Below are 16,401 nucleotides of genomic sequence, written 5' to 3' on the forward strand. Positions count from 1 at the left end.
TGGTCCATTTGATCAAGGTTTTTATGGTTTTTATGACTTTCTTTCCCCATGTATAGCACATACTCACACACAATCACACACACATACATATACATACATGTACATATACATATACACACGCATACACACGCATGCAGGTGTATACACATATACACACGTAAATACACAGAAATATATGTAAGAGCATACATATATACATACCCACCTACACACTCACACACGTACTCACACACATCCACCCACTAACATATCACACACATATTGGTTACATTTTTTTTTTCGTCTTTCCCAATCAAAACACGCATGCATACATGTACTTAATCATTGAAACATAAGTACAAGCACACACAGAAGTAAGATGGAGAATAGGTAGGAGATGATACACACACACACACACACACACACACACACACACACACACACACACACACACACACACACACACAGAGAGACACACACACACACATGCACACACAATCACGCACATACATATACATGCACACACGCATATATATATATACATACATGTATGCACATACACACTCACATACATCCGTATACGTATGCAGGCACACACACATTCATACACACACATGCATATATATAGAGACATATGCAGGGGCTCACACATACACATACATCCATATACACACATACACACGCAAATGCATTTACCCACCCATATATATGCATATATATATATATATATATATATATATGTATATATATATCATCATCATCGGCGGTCACTCGTGTCCGAGTAATATACAGATGCGTATACATCCATCCACCCATATATATATATGGACACATGCACCCACAATCACACACACACATACATATTCATACACCCATGTGCTTTATTGTGCTTGTTTTGTTTTGTGTGGGAGGGTGCACATTTACCTAAGTATGCATGCGTGCAAGTGTATTTTGTGTTTTGCCTATTTATGTGTATAATTATTGAGAGATGTTCAAGTCGGGGTTGAACTTTGCTATGAAGCTTTTTTTTTGTGTTAGTAAGTAGAAGTAGTTGTCAGTTTGGAAGATGAGTATTATCTCGAATCTGCCTCTACTGCATGTGTGTATATGCTGTGATACATGCAGGTGTCTATTTTCCACGATTTTGATGTTGGATTGGTGTAGGGCTACTCTATTACTAAGGTTTTTTGTGGCGCCTATGTAGGATTTATCGCATGCTGCACATAGACCATGTTTTTTTGTGGTGCAATCTAGGTTTTTTTAAATTTTGAATAAATTTTGTACGGGATTCGTGAATGTGTATGTGTTTCCGTCTAATATAATGTTGCAGACCCCACATTGTTGTTTGTTGCATTTTGTGACTCCTTTTGTTGTGTCTTGATTGAGTTTGGATGAAGTAAGAATGCGTTTTAGGTTTTTGGGTTGGCGTTTGCTTTTTATTATTTTTGTTGTTTTAAGGAAGTTTTTTAGTTTGCTGTTTTGGTTAAGTAGGACGAGGTGTTTCGTTATCTCTGTGAAAAGCTCTGGGTTGTTTGTGTTGTGTGTGGAGACGTATGTTGGGATTTGTTCTTTGTTTCATTCTTTAGGGGTTTTCAAATTTTCTACTAGTTTATTTATCACAAGTTGGATCCCTTTGTCTATAAGTTGTGGTGGGTATTTTCTTTTTTTTAGATTTATTCGTAGTTCCTTGAGTCGGATTGTCCGAAGGTTTTTGGTCTGTGGTTATAGTGCAGATTCTACGTGCTAGGGTGTAGGGAATGGCTTTTATGCAGCTTTAAGGGTGATGACTTTTAAAGTGTAGGTATTGTTGGGTGTCTGTAGGTTTGCGGTAAATGTCTGTGATAATGTTATTGTCTTTAATCTTTATCAGTATATCTAGGAAAGGTAATTCTGTAGAGCTTTGTTCTATGGTGAATTTAATTTTTGGGCATAGGTTCTGGAGTATGGTGTGTAAGTCTGTGATGTCTCCCCATGTGGGTTTCCACAGGATGAAGCAGTCATCAAGGTATCTTTTCCAGGATTCTATAAACAGTTTTTTAGTGCTGTGGCCAAATTTTTATTCTATCTTTTCACATAAGATTTCTTCTAGGTAGGCTTGTACGAGCCTTTTTCAAGTCTCACACAAAACACACATTCATATTTCAAGCTGTCATATACATACGTGCACACAAACATATGCGCCCACGTCCACACATGTACACATATTCACGTTCGCGTACATACACTCACATTCACGTATATATACACACACGCTTACGTATACACATGTACTCACACATGCGAACACGAACACACACATGGATGACGTCACTTCCGCTTTCTAAGGAAATACACATGCGCAAAAGACACTCCGGAAGCGAGTATAAAACATGGAGACAAGCTGTTTCTAACTCTTTTAGGACTAGCTCTCGGCTAGAGAGGTTGGGCTAACCAACCGCCTTCCCTTTGGGAGGCGCACGCTCGCGTGTCGTCAACACCCCTGCGACTATGTATGGGGCACGAGCTAAAGACTGTATGTATACATTCTCACTCTTTCTCTCTCCATCTACTACTGGTCACTAAGAACACCTTCGCGTAGCTGACTACTAACTGATGACAACTCTAATATCCTCTTCTTTGTCTACACGCTGGACTACCATTCTCAATTTTCCTACAACATTTATTTCTCTTCCCACGCGCGAACAAACAATAGTGACCCGAACTTGAGATGAAAACACATTTCCTTTTCTTGCTACAACACCAGTCCTGTAACGAACATTGGTTACATACGCGTGGACATGTTATAACTAAAACGTTCATTTCTTTCAACAGCAAATAAACGACGTTTATCTTATCCATTAATTGAGTCTTTGTTTCCTTCAATTCCCATTCGTTTCATTACTCTTTTGTAACGGGATTGGGGTATTTATATATCCTAGTCCCCTACAGGCTAATGTAAGGGTTGCGTAAGTCGGTGCCATTTTCGTTCCCATTTCTGTACCTAGTGTTTGAATGTAGTTGGCATTGTTGAATTCGAAGGAATTATTATTTAGGATTATGCCTATACTATCAATAATGAATTGCTTTGTGAATCTAGGATGTAGTGTTTGTGCGTGTTTGTTGATCCAAAATGTTATTGCTTCTTTTCGTAATTCATGGGGTATATTACTATATAAACTGCTAACGTCAAATGTAACTAACAGTGTCCTGTTTTCTCCTGTATGTGGTAAGGTAGTAAGAAAGTGAATGTCGTCCCTTATGTAGCTCTTAACTTGATCTGTGAAAGGTTGTAATAAGATGTCTATTAAGTTGCTAAGTCTGCTTTTCGGACAGGCTGGTCCTGCTACAATGGGTATAAATGTAAGGTCACTAGGGTTTGGGGCGCTAATATATTCTGAGTTTTGTGTATCGATGGCAAGTTTTATTACGTCAGATTTGTGTATTTTGGGCAGTCCGTAGAAGTTGTTAGTCTTTGTAATGAAATTTGTGAGGAAGTCCGTTTCTTTCTTTTTTAATATTTTCTTGTGTGTTGTACAAAGTTTTGTGATTTTTGAGATGGTGGTGTTATCTATGTTGGTACTAATGGGTTTATAGTAGTATTTGTCATCCAGTAATTCTGTAATTTTTGTTTCATAATAAGTTTTGTCCATGATTACTATGGCACTGCCTTTGTCTGCTTCTTTTATTATTACGTCATTATTATTACGGATCTTTTCAAGTGTTTGGTTTTGCTTGTATGTGAGGTTGCTTGTGGTTTTGTCTTTTTTTTGGAAGAAGTTAAGGTTCCAGAGATTTTCGAAGTAGGTGTTTAGTTCTTTTGTGCTGTTCTGTTTGTTAGGGAAATATATTGATTTGTTTTTTTACTAAAGAATCATCTTTGTCCCCTTTGCTATCTAGTGTTTCTATTAGTCTAAATTTCTGTTTGAATTCTTTAAGGTCCTTTTTTAGTTCCGCTATATTGCTTTTAGGGGTGGGACAGAATTTGAGGCCCAGCTTCAGTATTTCTGTTTTGTTCTTTGATAAGGAGTATGTGGATAAATTGATGATTTTGGGTCTAATTTTTTCTAACCTGGAATTGTTGTTCCGTGGGGGTTTCCTAAAAAATGTTGTGGGTTGTTTGCTTCCTTGTTTTGAGGAGTTGTGTGTTTTAGGGTGATGTGATGTCTCCTTGTAAAATAAGTGTTGTGTGCATTATTGTGAGAGTTGAGTGATAAATGATTGAATAGGTTGTCATTATATGCTGCTTGTGTTGGATAGTTGTGTTTCAGTTGGAATTGGTGTTGCTGTTGAGGATATATGTATTGTTGTATAGGGTTGTGTTGCCAGAGTTTGTTATAGGGTAGGTTTGTTTGTTGGGATTGGTATTGCATGGGGTATTCTAATTGTTCCCATTGATGGGGGAGGTGCCTTGGGGGTTTGCTTCTTTGTGTGGAATATGAGGGGTGAGTGTTGTAGGCATTGTTTTGAATTATGTGATGTCTGTGGTAGTTGTTTTGCATTGTGGGGATATTTTGGTAAGGGTTGTTTAGTAAAGGTATTTTTTGGTTGTTTGCGTTGACGATGTAGCATCTGTGGAAATGGATTTTTGATTGTGTTTGCTGATGTGGGTGGTAATAGTTTGATTTGCATTGCTTAGGATTGTATATATGGGGGTATTTTTATAGAGACGTATTGTGTGGTATGTTGTATTTGTTAAGGGTGTGGGTTCTTGTGTAATTTTAAGGTGTTATTAGTGTGCGTTTTGGCTAGGTTTGTTGTTGGGAATTTTTGTATGATGTAGATATATTGTGGTTGCTTCTTTGTGTGTAGTTGTATCTGTTGTGTGGATGTGTAAAAAATTTAAAAAAACCTAGATTGCACCACAAAAAACATGGTCTATGTAATAAAATGTGCAGCATGCGATAAATCCTACATAGGCGCCACAAAAAACCTTAGTAATAGAGTAGCTCTACACCGATCCAACATCAAAATCGCAGAAAATAGACACCTGCATGTATCACAACATATACACACATGCAGTGGAGGCAGATTCGAGATAATACCCATCTTCCAAACTGACAACTACTTCTACTTACTAACACAAGAAAAAAGCTTCATAGCAAAGTTCAACCCCGACTTGAACATCTCTCAATAATTATACACATAAATAGGCAAAACACAAAATACACTTACACGCATGCATACTTAGGTAAATGTGTACCTTAACACACGAAACAAAAGAAGCACAATAAAACACGCGCACACTTTCACGGGTGCGCACATCCATATCTAGTATTGTACCATTTCCCTAAACTAAACAAACAATTAGAAATTATACGTGTGTATGTGTATGTACACACATATGTGTGTATGTATATATATATATGTGTGTATGTGTATGTATGTGTGTGATTGTGTATACGTGTGTGTGTGTGTGTGTGTATATATATCATCTGTTATTTATCCTCCATCTTGTTTGTGTGTGTACGTGCACTTATGTTTGGGTGACTGAATACATGTATGCATATGTGCTTGGATTAGGAAAGAAAGAAAACTTCAACCAATATATATGTAAAGTATGGGTGTATGAATATGTATGTGTGTGTGTGTGATTGTGGATGCGTGTGTCCATATATATATGGGTGGATGGATGTATACGCATCCGTATATGTGTATGTGGATATATATATATATATATATATATATATATATATATATATATATATATATATATATGTATGCATATATATGGGTGGGTAAATGAATGCATTTGTGTGTGTATATGGATGTATGCGTATGTGTGAGCCCCTGCATATGTCTCTATATATATGCATGTGTGTGTATATATGTATGTGTGCCTGCATACGTATGCGGATGTATGTGAGTGTGTATGTGCATACTTGTATGCATGTATATGTATGTGCGTGATTGTGTGTGCATGTGTGTGTGTGTGTGTGTGTGTATCATCTCCTACCTATTCTCCATCTTACTTCTGTGTGTGCGTGTACTTATGTTTCAATGATTAAGTACATGTATGCATGCGTGTTTTGATTGGGAAAGACCAAAAAAAATTTTTTTAACCAATATGTGTGTGATATGTTAGTGGGTGGATGTGTGTGAGTACGTGTGTAGGTGGGTATGTATAAATGTATGCTCCTACATATATTTCTGTGTATATACGTGTGTATATGTGTATACACTGGCATGCGTGTGTATGCGTGTGTATATGTATATGTACATGTATGTATATATATGTGTGTGTGATTGTGTGTGAGTGTGTGCTATACATGGGGAAAGAAAGTCATAAAAACCATAAAAACCTTGATCAAATGGACCAAAATCCCCCTCTTTGAACTTAACTCTGACTGGACACTACCAGCACTTACTGTTGAGGACAGAATGTCTGAGACCACATCACTCTGAAAAACATATTTAGTATCAGCAGATGTAAAAATAACATTTCAAACTCTCATTTAAAAGAAACTTTTTTACGAAAATATCTGAAGAGAGCGAAACAAAGCTTGAAACGCGTTATAAAAATATTTTAAAATAAAAATGTGATAAAAGGCTGAAAAACCCACAATTATTGATGGCTACACTCTTTTAAATATATATATATATATATATATATATATATATGTATATATATATATATATATATATATATATATATATATCTTTTAAGTATACATATATCTTTTAAATATATATATAATATAAAGCTGAACGTCTGTGTGTGTGTGTGTGTGTGTGTGTGTGTGTGTGTGTGTGTGTGTGTGTGTGTGTACCTGGTCATGGATAAGCTCCTATATGGTTGACTATTTTAAAAAACTGATTACATATAATGATAGAAGATGCATCGAGGATCAAGAATGGGTATGTTTGATCTGGTAAAACGGTGGTTCATAAAAATTGTGGGGTGTGCGTTCGCACCTGGCCCACAAAGTATGGAAATAAAAAATTAAAAAAAAACGTTTATAAGGGTTTTTGATATAGATGTACATAAGAATACTTTGATAAGTATGTTTCAACTTAGATAGGGATGGTATGATAAAATTGTGGGGTCTGCGTTCGTGCCTGTACTCCATGGAAATATGGCACAAACTTTAACAAAGGCTTTTCATATCTATTTACGTAAGTATACTTTGATAATTATGTTTCAGTTTGAATTCGTGCCTGACCACCATAGTATGTAAATATGTCACAAAGTTTAACAAGGTTTTTTAAAAGGGGTGAGGGTCCACAATAACACCTTAACTTTAATCTTAATTCACGTTAGCTTTTATTTACTTTTTTTAGTTGAATCATATTGTGTCGAATAAATTCACCTCATAAATTCACGTTCTTATTAAAGTGAAAGCCAAAAAAAGTCGGAACTTTAGACAATTCTCGACACAAATTTTGCATAACTCTGTTTTTTTCCTTCTCCACTTGCACGTGGCACTCTTTTGAAAATAGATAAATAGATAAATAATAAAAAATAATAACGTTACTTTTTATCGTGTCAAAAGAAGGAAAAAATCCTGTTCACGTGATTACGTGTCTTTTTAAAAATATTTACATAACCTTTTTATTTTTATTTATATATCTGTTTAAGCTTTTTTTGTCAGTGTACTAGAAGGAATTCACTTGATTACAACTCTTTCTGCATGTTCTTTACATTACAATAGTACAACCCTGAATCCGATGGCGCAATGCTACACCGTTCAATACTGTAAAATTGAAACGAAGCTGTTCTGCTTGAAAAGGGTGCCATTTTCTTCTTATTCATATTTATATCGATTCTTTGCTTTAAAAAGCTAAAGTAATTGCGTGTTTACTTTTTTAATATCCCATTTTGCTGTTTCAGATTATTTTACTAAAGTAAGTAAAGCTTCATTATTTTTCAAAACTGTTTTTGTTTCTTTGTTTTTCGGTATTTCGTCAAAATTATTTAGTAAGAGTGTTTAGCAGAAAAGCCAACAAACGACTACCCGAAAAAATAAATATACAAGAAATAAATGTTACCATAGTCAATTAAAGTTCAGTTCATATTTTTTTTTGTTTTGAAATAGTTTTTAATGCTCTTTACTTGAAATAATTTCAGCGAACCGAAATTAAGACGAAATTTGAGGCAATAACTACTTAAATGAATTTTTATATAAATTACACATGCCATAATCGAATATTCCTCAAGCACAAAATAACGGAAAACATTAAAATATGTTTGTAAACATTCCTTACGTTGATGGAACTCTCTTAAATTGTTAACACAGAATGCTCAGGTGCCCCTCCTTCAAATTGAAAACGGGGCTCTCCATTTCAAAGTCGCTGCCATTTTGATCTTTTTTTAAACCGGTTTGTGAATTAAAAAAAAAAAATTTTTACAAACTACTTAAAAATACAAACCAATGAACTTTTCTACCATAAAAGTAACTTTTAATGACTATGGTAAAATTTATTTCTTGTATATTTATATTATTATATATATAACATTTTCTCTTTGTAAGGAAACATTATTTTGTTGGTCACTCTTGGCTACGAATGGAAACAAAGTTAATGTAAAAAATATATTTTCGCAAAAATTATCTTTATTTTTATGATATTTTGCTTAGGGTAAAATTTTTGAGTATCAAAACCTATCTCTTTACAACCCCCTCCCCCTATCATACTTTCACCAATCACAGTCCATTTTCTGTAGGCTGTTTTTGAACCCAATCAACGACGGGTAGTTCTGCTAGTCTATAATATAAAGCTGAACGTCTGTGTGTGTGTGTCTGGTCACGAATAGGCTCCTATATGGTTGACTATTATAGAAAACTGATCATATATAATGATAGAAGATGTATCAAGACACATGAATGGGTATGTTTGATCTGGCATAATGATGATTCATTAAAATTGTGGGGTCTGCATACGCGCCTGGTCCACAAAGTATGGAAATAAAAAATTAAAAAAAAACGTTTACAAGTTTTTTTGATATATAGCTGTACATAAGAATACTTTGTTAAGTATGTTTTAACTTAAATAGGGATGGTATAATAAAATTGTGGGGTCTGCGTTCGCGCCTGGCCTCCATAGAATGGAAATAGGCACAAACTTTAATAAAGACTTTTCATATCTATCTGCGTAAGTATACTTTGATAATTATGTTTCAGTTTGAAGAAATATGGTATAATAAAATTATGGGGCGTTCGTTCATGCCTGACCTCCATAGAATGGAAATATGTCACAAAGTTTAACAAGGTTTTTTAATATAGATCTACAGAATATTGTGATAAATGTTTCAGTGTGAACAGGTATGGTATAATAAATTATAGGGGTTATCTATTTTATTTTTACTTTCATCATATTTTGCTTTGGTTTTGATACCCCCAAATTCGAAGCTACCTCTTTACAACCCTTCTTTTTCATAACCTATAATACTTTCATAAATCAGAGTCCATTTTCTGTAGGCTGTTTTTGAACCCAGTCAACGACAGGTACTTTTGCTAGTGTATATATATATATATATATATATATATATATATATATATATATGTGTGTGTGTGTGTGTGTCGGGGGGGGGGCAAAAATTATTCACAAAACAACACAAGGTGTTGTTTTCTTAATTTGCATAGAAAAATCTAAATCTAAATTTTTTAAATCAATTCTTTTTAGCTTTAAAACATTAAAAAAGAATTTGCTAAAATATTGTTTAAAGTCGCCATTTATTTTATTTTATTTTATATTCATTTTATTTATAATGTGTTTTAAGAATTTTAAATTACCATGGATTTTCCACGGGTTCTGCTAGTAAATATTAATATATTAATTCCAACCAAATAAAAAGGCTCAATATGACAACAATAGGAAGTAGAGCTTAATACAAGAAGCATAAATGAAACCGTAAATCAAAATTTACAGGTAAAATTTATTTTTCAACAGAATACCTCAAACAAAGAATCGTTAATAAATCTTATTCTGCAGAGTTTCAAAGAATACATACATATTTGTGCTTGTAAATTATACAAACGAAAAATATTGAATTTCAAGTAAAACAAATGGTACCTACCTAATGGTCATGACGCAAATAGTAATAAAAAATTTTTTTTTTAATTACTGAAAACGGTGAAATAAAAAAATAATTATTAATGAAAAACTAAACTGCTTTCGATATGGGGGAATAAATTTTGTCCTACATTTTGAATTACATTAGTCACGTAAGGCAAACAACATAATTTAATTATTTCACCTGTCAACTTATCTTTTTTTAGTATTCGTTTCTGTAGTTTGATATGCAGAAATTTGACTATCAATGAGGCTTCACATCAAAATAAGTTAATAAAAAACCTGAAGTCAAGATGGCGAGGGTTGAGTTTGGAGAACTGAATTGAACAGGTCGGAAATTACAATGATGTTCGAATGCTGACAGGAATCCATTTTTTTCAAATTATAACCTATTTCGGCCTGAAAATTAAAGTCAATGTGAGCGAGACGAAATTTGAAAGGGAAAATTAAACGAGCCGTGTCAAAATTTGAAGGAGTTGAGAAAGAGAAAGATTAAACGAGGTGTGTTGAAAATTTAAGGTGTCAAGAAAGGGAAAGATTAAAATGGTTTGATTAATTATGGATTTAAATATTTTGGTGAAAAGAGGGAGGAGGCTAATGGGGTGATAATTCAATGGGTCAGTTCTTTCACCAAAATTCTTGTAAACTGGTGCCACAGAAGTAGTTTTCCCTCAGTCAGGAAAGATACGTTAAGGTATTTGTTGAAAAGTTTGGAGAGAACTAGAGCAACCTCAGTGGAGTATTTTTTTAATAGTACAGCCGGGATGAGATCAGGTTCATATGCTTTTGAGGTATCTAGGTTTTTATATCATGCACATGAGAAGGGGTGATTTTCAAATCATCTAGTGTGATTTCTATCCACAAATAAAAATCAGAGTCCAATGTAGAGCTGGAGGCAAGCATGTTAACCTTCTTAATTGCCGTGCAAGCAACCTCATGATTATTGTATAGTGGGGGAATTGTTGATTGTCCATTATTTACTACACTGTTGTAGATTTTCCAGAAATCATGAGTTTCTAATGTCTGTGCTTCAAAGTATTTTCTGGTGGTTTTAGTCAATTCTCTCTTAGCTGCTGCTATTTCTTTCTATTTCTTCTAGCTTTTATAAACTTTTGTCTGTTTGTACTGGACTTATGTCAGATAAATCTGCAGTATGTATGCTGCCTTTGAGCAATGGCAGCTGCCCAAGTAGAAGTAAACCACTGGGGAGTGTGGGGTTTGCTATAGAACTTCTGTGTGGGAAAATGTGTGCAACTTTGAACCAGTGGTCTCATTTGCACACAGTTCTGCAGGAAGAGAAAAGATATTCCCCCATGGGACATCTCTGATGAGATCTCTCATTTTTTTTTTTTTTTTTTTTTTTTTTTACACGGTGGTCACCACTTATCAAGGCCCGGAAGCCACTCAGGGATAAGGGTTATTGCAAGTACATTACGCTAGTATGGAGATTTGATGAAGTGTTTACTTAAGGGGGCGGTTCATTAGGAATTTGTTAACGGACTTGAAGACATCCAAGTTGTAGTCAGATGGGAAGCAGGCATACGGAATCTTGTTTTGAGCAATGACTTTTCAGTTTTGGGTTGAAAGTTTAGGGTAATTTTTTTTTTTTTACATGGGGGTCACCACTTATCAAGGCCCGGAGGCCACTCAGGGATAAAGGTTATTGCATGTACAGTAATCAATGATCAATCAGTATTGTAGTAATCATTAGTATTGGAGATTTGATAGAGTGTCTTACTTAAGGGGGCAGTTTGTCAGGAATTTGTTTATGTTGGACTTGAAGACATCCAAGTTGTAGTCAGGTGGGAAACAGGCGAACAGATAGAGAATTCATGCAAATTTAAAAAAAAATTCTTCTTACATCGTATTTTGATGTTATTATCATTTTAATTTTAGTGATAATTTAAAAACAATTAATAATTATTATTAGTACCAATAATGTAAAAATTAAGTTAAAAATTTAAAAGGATCGGTTTTGGAATCAGAAAATAGGGACACATTTTTCTGATTCCGATACTGCCAAAAGTTTTAATTTTTTGCACCCTTAAAGATTCATTTTTGGTATAAAATTTGAGATTTTTTTGTTAGCTTTTATTTATTTTTTCTATTTTCTATTTTTACCCTGTCAAAATGCCGCCTCCTGAACCACCACCCCCGCCCCCTAATATGCCACTTCAGATGCTTAAGGGATTAAAAATATAATTAAGATAAATTGAAGGGTGGGTGGGGGTGCCATTTGTCGTATAAGTGCGTAAAAAAAAAAAAATGTTTCCAGACAAAATTTTCGTTATTCCATTGAAACTGATTTATCTAGTGTTTGTTTGGATAGTTATAGCAATCACAAATAAAGATCTATTTTCTTTTGTGAATCATGGCCCATTGGCCCACCCACCTGCTAAGTGATTCGCCCACACACTGACCAATCAGTAGGCAGAGCGCATTGATTCCTTCTCTCCCCCAAGGAACTTTTTTTTTAGCCCCTTTGGAAAAATCACGATCAACCAGCAGATAGAATTCAGCAAGCAGTGAAAACAAACACTGCTCTCCCTGAAAAACAAAAACAAAAACAAATCTTTATCATGTACATACTCGTCATAGAAATTAGCTATTCCAAAAATTATGCAAATTCATCAAGTATTTTTTTAACTAAGAAAATCGAAATTTATGATTTTTAGCGATTTTGCGACTAGGCTGTATTGAACATAAGGCTAATTTTGACCCTGACATTTTGAATTGAGTTGTCCCCCTTATTTATTTTATCGGATTTCATCATGGCCGACGAAAACGCTACAACTCGTTTAGTCGTAAAATTAGATTTTCTTGAATAAAACAAATCTACTTGACTGAAGATTTCATCTTCAATCTATGACTTTTCTTTTTTAATGGCTGCAATTTTGAATATGCAACAAACTTTCTATTCCTTCTTTTTCTCAAACAGATGCAGTCCAACTAGTGCTGCCCAAATAAACCCTGTCATTGTTTGAATTTTAAAGAGATCTGGTTATTTATTCCATGCTTCGTGTTCGACAATCTTATTAGGAGTGCTAACAAGCAATCCTCTAAAATGGTGAACCCTAACGTGATGTGAACATGCAACCTGTTGATTTGATATAATAAATCAGGCGCTCACATCGAGAGTTATTTCCCTTGCATCAGTGCCGTTTTTTTTTTTTTTTTATTGTAATAAATATTAATATGACGGAGATGTCGAATGTAAGATCATCTAAGTGGGTTTGAATTAACTATAGTCACATTTGTATTAATGTTATTTCACTTAAATTACCAACTATAATTGTTTTAACTAATTTAAGGAAAGCTAGAAATAATTAAATGTTTATTTGTAAGTTCTTTTTTGTTTTTGTTTTTTTATAAATTGTTTCTATAAGTTTCGCTTTTTTGTTTTGTTTTGTTTCTGCTGTCGGTTTTCACTCCTTGTTTCAATGTTTGTGATGCATGTTTATAAATTATCACCTTTATCACTTATGACATATCCCCTCTCAAACAACGGAGATTAATATATTAAAATTGGATTCAGGTAAAAATGGCGCAGTTAAAAAGGACATAAGAAAAATTGCACGGTAAATATGGCACAAGTGAATGAATAGAAAAAAAAAAAAAAAATGACACAAGGAAAAATTAGGATGAAAGTCTCATAAATGAGTTTATCAAAATCTTAGATCCAATACATAATGAGAAAACAAGTTTGTTAGATTAAATAGAAAATTATGTCTACATTTAAAAGTAGACACGGACCTTCCAGCTACTTCCCTCAACTTCCTCTAAAATGAGATTTTACTTTTTAGGCGATTACGTATAAACGCCCCGAAACTTTTGTCTATATCAGAAAAGTTCCGGCTGATTAATATTTATGCAATGTTTTCCTGTTTTCTTATTGAAAATTAAAAAATGTTTTTATTTTATTTTATTTTTTTGATTGTTTAAACAAATCAAGCGAATTTGTCTGTTTTTCAAAATGGTCTATTTAATCAAATATGTTTTATTTTCGTTCATCTTTTTTTTTTTATCTTTAATAAAAGTATTTGGTAAAAAATACATTTCTTTTGAGAGAGAAAGAGAGAACCTTGGTGATAATCAATTTTAATAATAAAGTTTTTACCAGACAAAGATCTTATGTGGCTTAAAAAATCATAACCGTCCGTTTGCTGCAGAAATGCTATGAGTTCGGAATAGTAGTGTCTCGGTAAGATTCAATTGCCAAATAATCCAACAGCTTCTGGCTTGGCCGTATCATTCTTTCCCCCTAATAAACGCAAAACAAAAAACAAAACAAAATCTTTGTTTATTTAGTTATTGCTGCAATTGCATAACTCCGAAATTGATTTGTCTCTTGAGAGAGTTTTCTCCCTTTGCCCATTAGTTGTTTTGTAAGTCATGATCTATAATTGAAACAACTACACACACACTAAAATAAATAAATAAAATAATGGATTTTTTTGTTATTGTGACATTCGTAGCGTTACGGTACTTGTGTAGATAGAGTCGACCAAATCGATTTCAAACTTTGTTATTTAGTTTTGTTAAATTTTAAAGGATTTCAGAAATATTCTCATCATAGTTCACAACAATGTTTTTCCCCAGGGTTAAGAAACGCCTCAGAAAATCGGATTATAAATCTGGGTACTCATTGATCCGTGCTGAAATAATAACGTTATTATTTAAAAAGCCATTCTTAACATGGGGCGGGGGGGTGTTTTGTACCTATTCTGTACTTTAGCCTTACAATTGAATAAAAAATATATAATAAAACTTTAATTAAATTTGGAAATACGATTTAAAAAATAGCGCGGATCAGTAAGTGCATTAGCACCTAAATTTTTTTCTTTTCTTTCTTTTTTTGAAGCACACACTTGAAAAACCCACCCTCTCTTATTATTTCCAAACAAATTATGCACCAGTTCAGTCGTTTACGTCTTCAGTGGCTCCAATTATTGATAAATAGTAAGTGAACTTTTCCAATTTTAAAAAGTACTTCATAAATAAAAGAACAAATTGAATTTCATAAAATAATTGGAATTGGTGATTAGGCATAACTGTGGCCTTTACAAAAGGTTACGGCACAACACCAGAGATTTGCGACTTCCGCTTAAAAATTAGTTAAGAACTAGCAGGACCCGCTAACCGGCGTTGGCCATTGGAAGCATGACCCCCCCCCCCCGCCCCGTAAAAACATAAATTATGCTTGTTGTTGGTGGCCTATCCCCAACGTCCTAATGTTAAGAAGGCGTTTCGGAATAGACACCATTCATGTTAAGAACGTTATATGGAATAGACACGGTTAACTTCGCCATAGTAAGAATGGCTTTCGGAACAGACGCCCCATTTTATGAATTTTGAGAAAGGACTGTCAAAGTATTTGCCCCAAATTCAACTTTGATACATGTTGTTAGCATACCCACCCACAAAGACTATACCCCCCCCCGTGTCGTGCGGAGTGAAGTACACTTTTTTATTGCGCGTGTGTAGAAAAGTTAATTACAGTGCATAATGCATGTCATTATATCTCGAAAACTACTTATCTCTGCCAATGTTAAAATAGATAGTCTTATTCAGCAGAGTCTAAAACCTATAGAAGTCGTCAGTTTAAAGGAAATGATGTAGTTGGTGCTAAGGTGCTAAGTACTTTTAAAAAAAATGTTAATGTTTGAGCAGTGTGGAAAATGATTCCTGAAAAGAGAACTTTATAAAAAATATATATATATTAAAAAACAAAAACAATATTTAACAAATAAGTATATTCATAGGCATTGTAATAAATGGGAAATTTGTACTTGAGCAGCATAAATTATTTGACATACAAAGAAAGTAAACAAATTTTTTAAATATGTGGTTTTAAGCAAAAATGACAGTACTTACTTGTCATATCGAAAATATTAACATATAAAAAGTTACGAAAATTCATTGAGTAGAACAACTGCTATTGTGTTTTTAGTAAAAAAAAATCTATCACTATGGATTACAAATGTCGGAAGCCATTAAAGTGTTGAAAAGTATGTCCTCTGTATTTGCAATTTTCAAGGGGTTCACATCTAGGGAAAATGCAATTTCCCCCAATTTTCCATAAAAATTACTTTTAACTATAAATAATTTTCATAATTTTTGGATATATTACTATTTTTGACATAACAAGTAAGCACTATTGTTTTTGCTTAAAACCATGTATAAAAAAATCGATCTGTCGACTATCTTAACAAGCACCTATTTTGTTTACAAATAATCAAATGTGATTTTTGTTTTTTAATGAAAAATATATTAAAAGAAAATCGCAAAAATAATTAACAATATTGTTTTTACATAAATGAAGATATTTTTCTCAACGTACTTAATTGTAAAAATACTTTAAGCCCTTTATTTTTTAACATATTGTAATTATTTTTTTTATAAATAAAAATGAAATAAAATAAATTAAACATCGTA

General features: G+C 33.4%; 1 protein-coding gene across 2 annotated transcripts in view; it reads right to left on the minus strand.

Moving 5' to 3' along the window:
• LOC145277863 (protein AAR2 homolog) overlaps positions 1–14,245 on the minus strand; it is a 26,100-nt gene extending 11,855 nt beyond the window's left edge. Inside the window, exons 1-2 of one of the 2 annotated variants that reach the window (XM_080129818.1) lie at positions 14,084–14,238; positions 12,359–12,513 (exon numbers count right to left, since the gene is read on the minus strand). The gene's annotated coding sequence lies outside the window, so the exon portion shown is untranslated. Of the gene's footprint in view, positions 1–12,358; positions 12,514–14,083 lie in introns of both variants that reach the window. The other variant, XM_080129819.1, reaches the window with a different exon arrangement.
• Positions 14,246–16,401: the final 2,156 nt, after the last annotated feature.

Source organism: Euprymna scolopes, chromosome 6, assembly GCF_053919585.1.
Source record: "Euprymna scolopes isolate OS-2025 chromosome 6, ASM5391958v1, whole genome shotgun sequence".
Lineage (NCBI taxonomy): Eukaryota > Metazoa > Mollusca > Cephalopoda > Sepiida > Sepiolidae > Euprymna > Euprymna scolopes.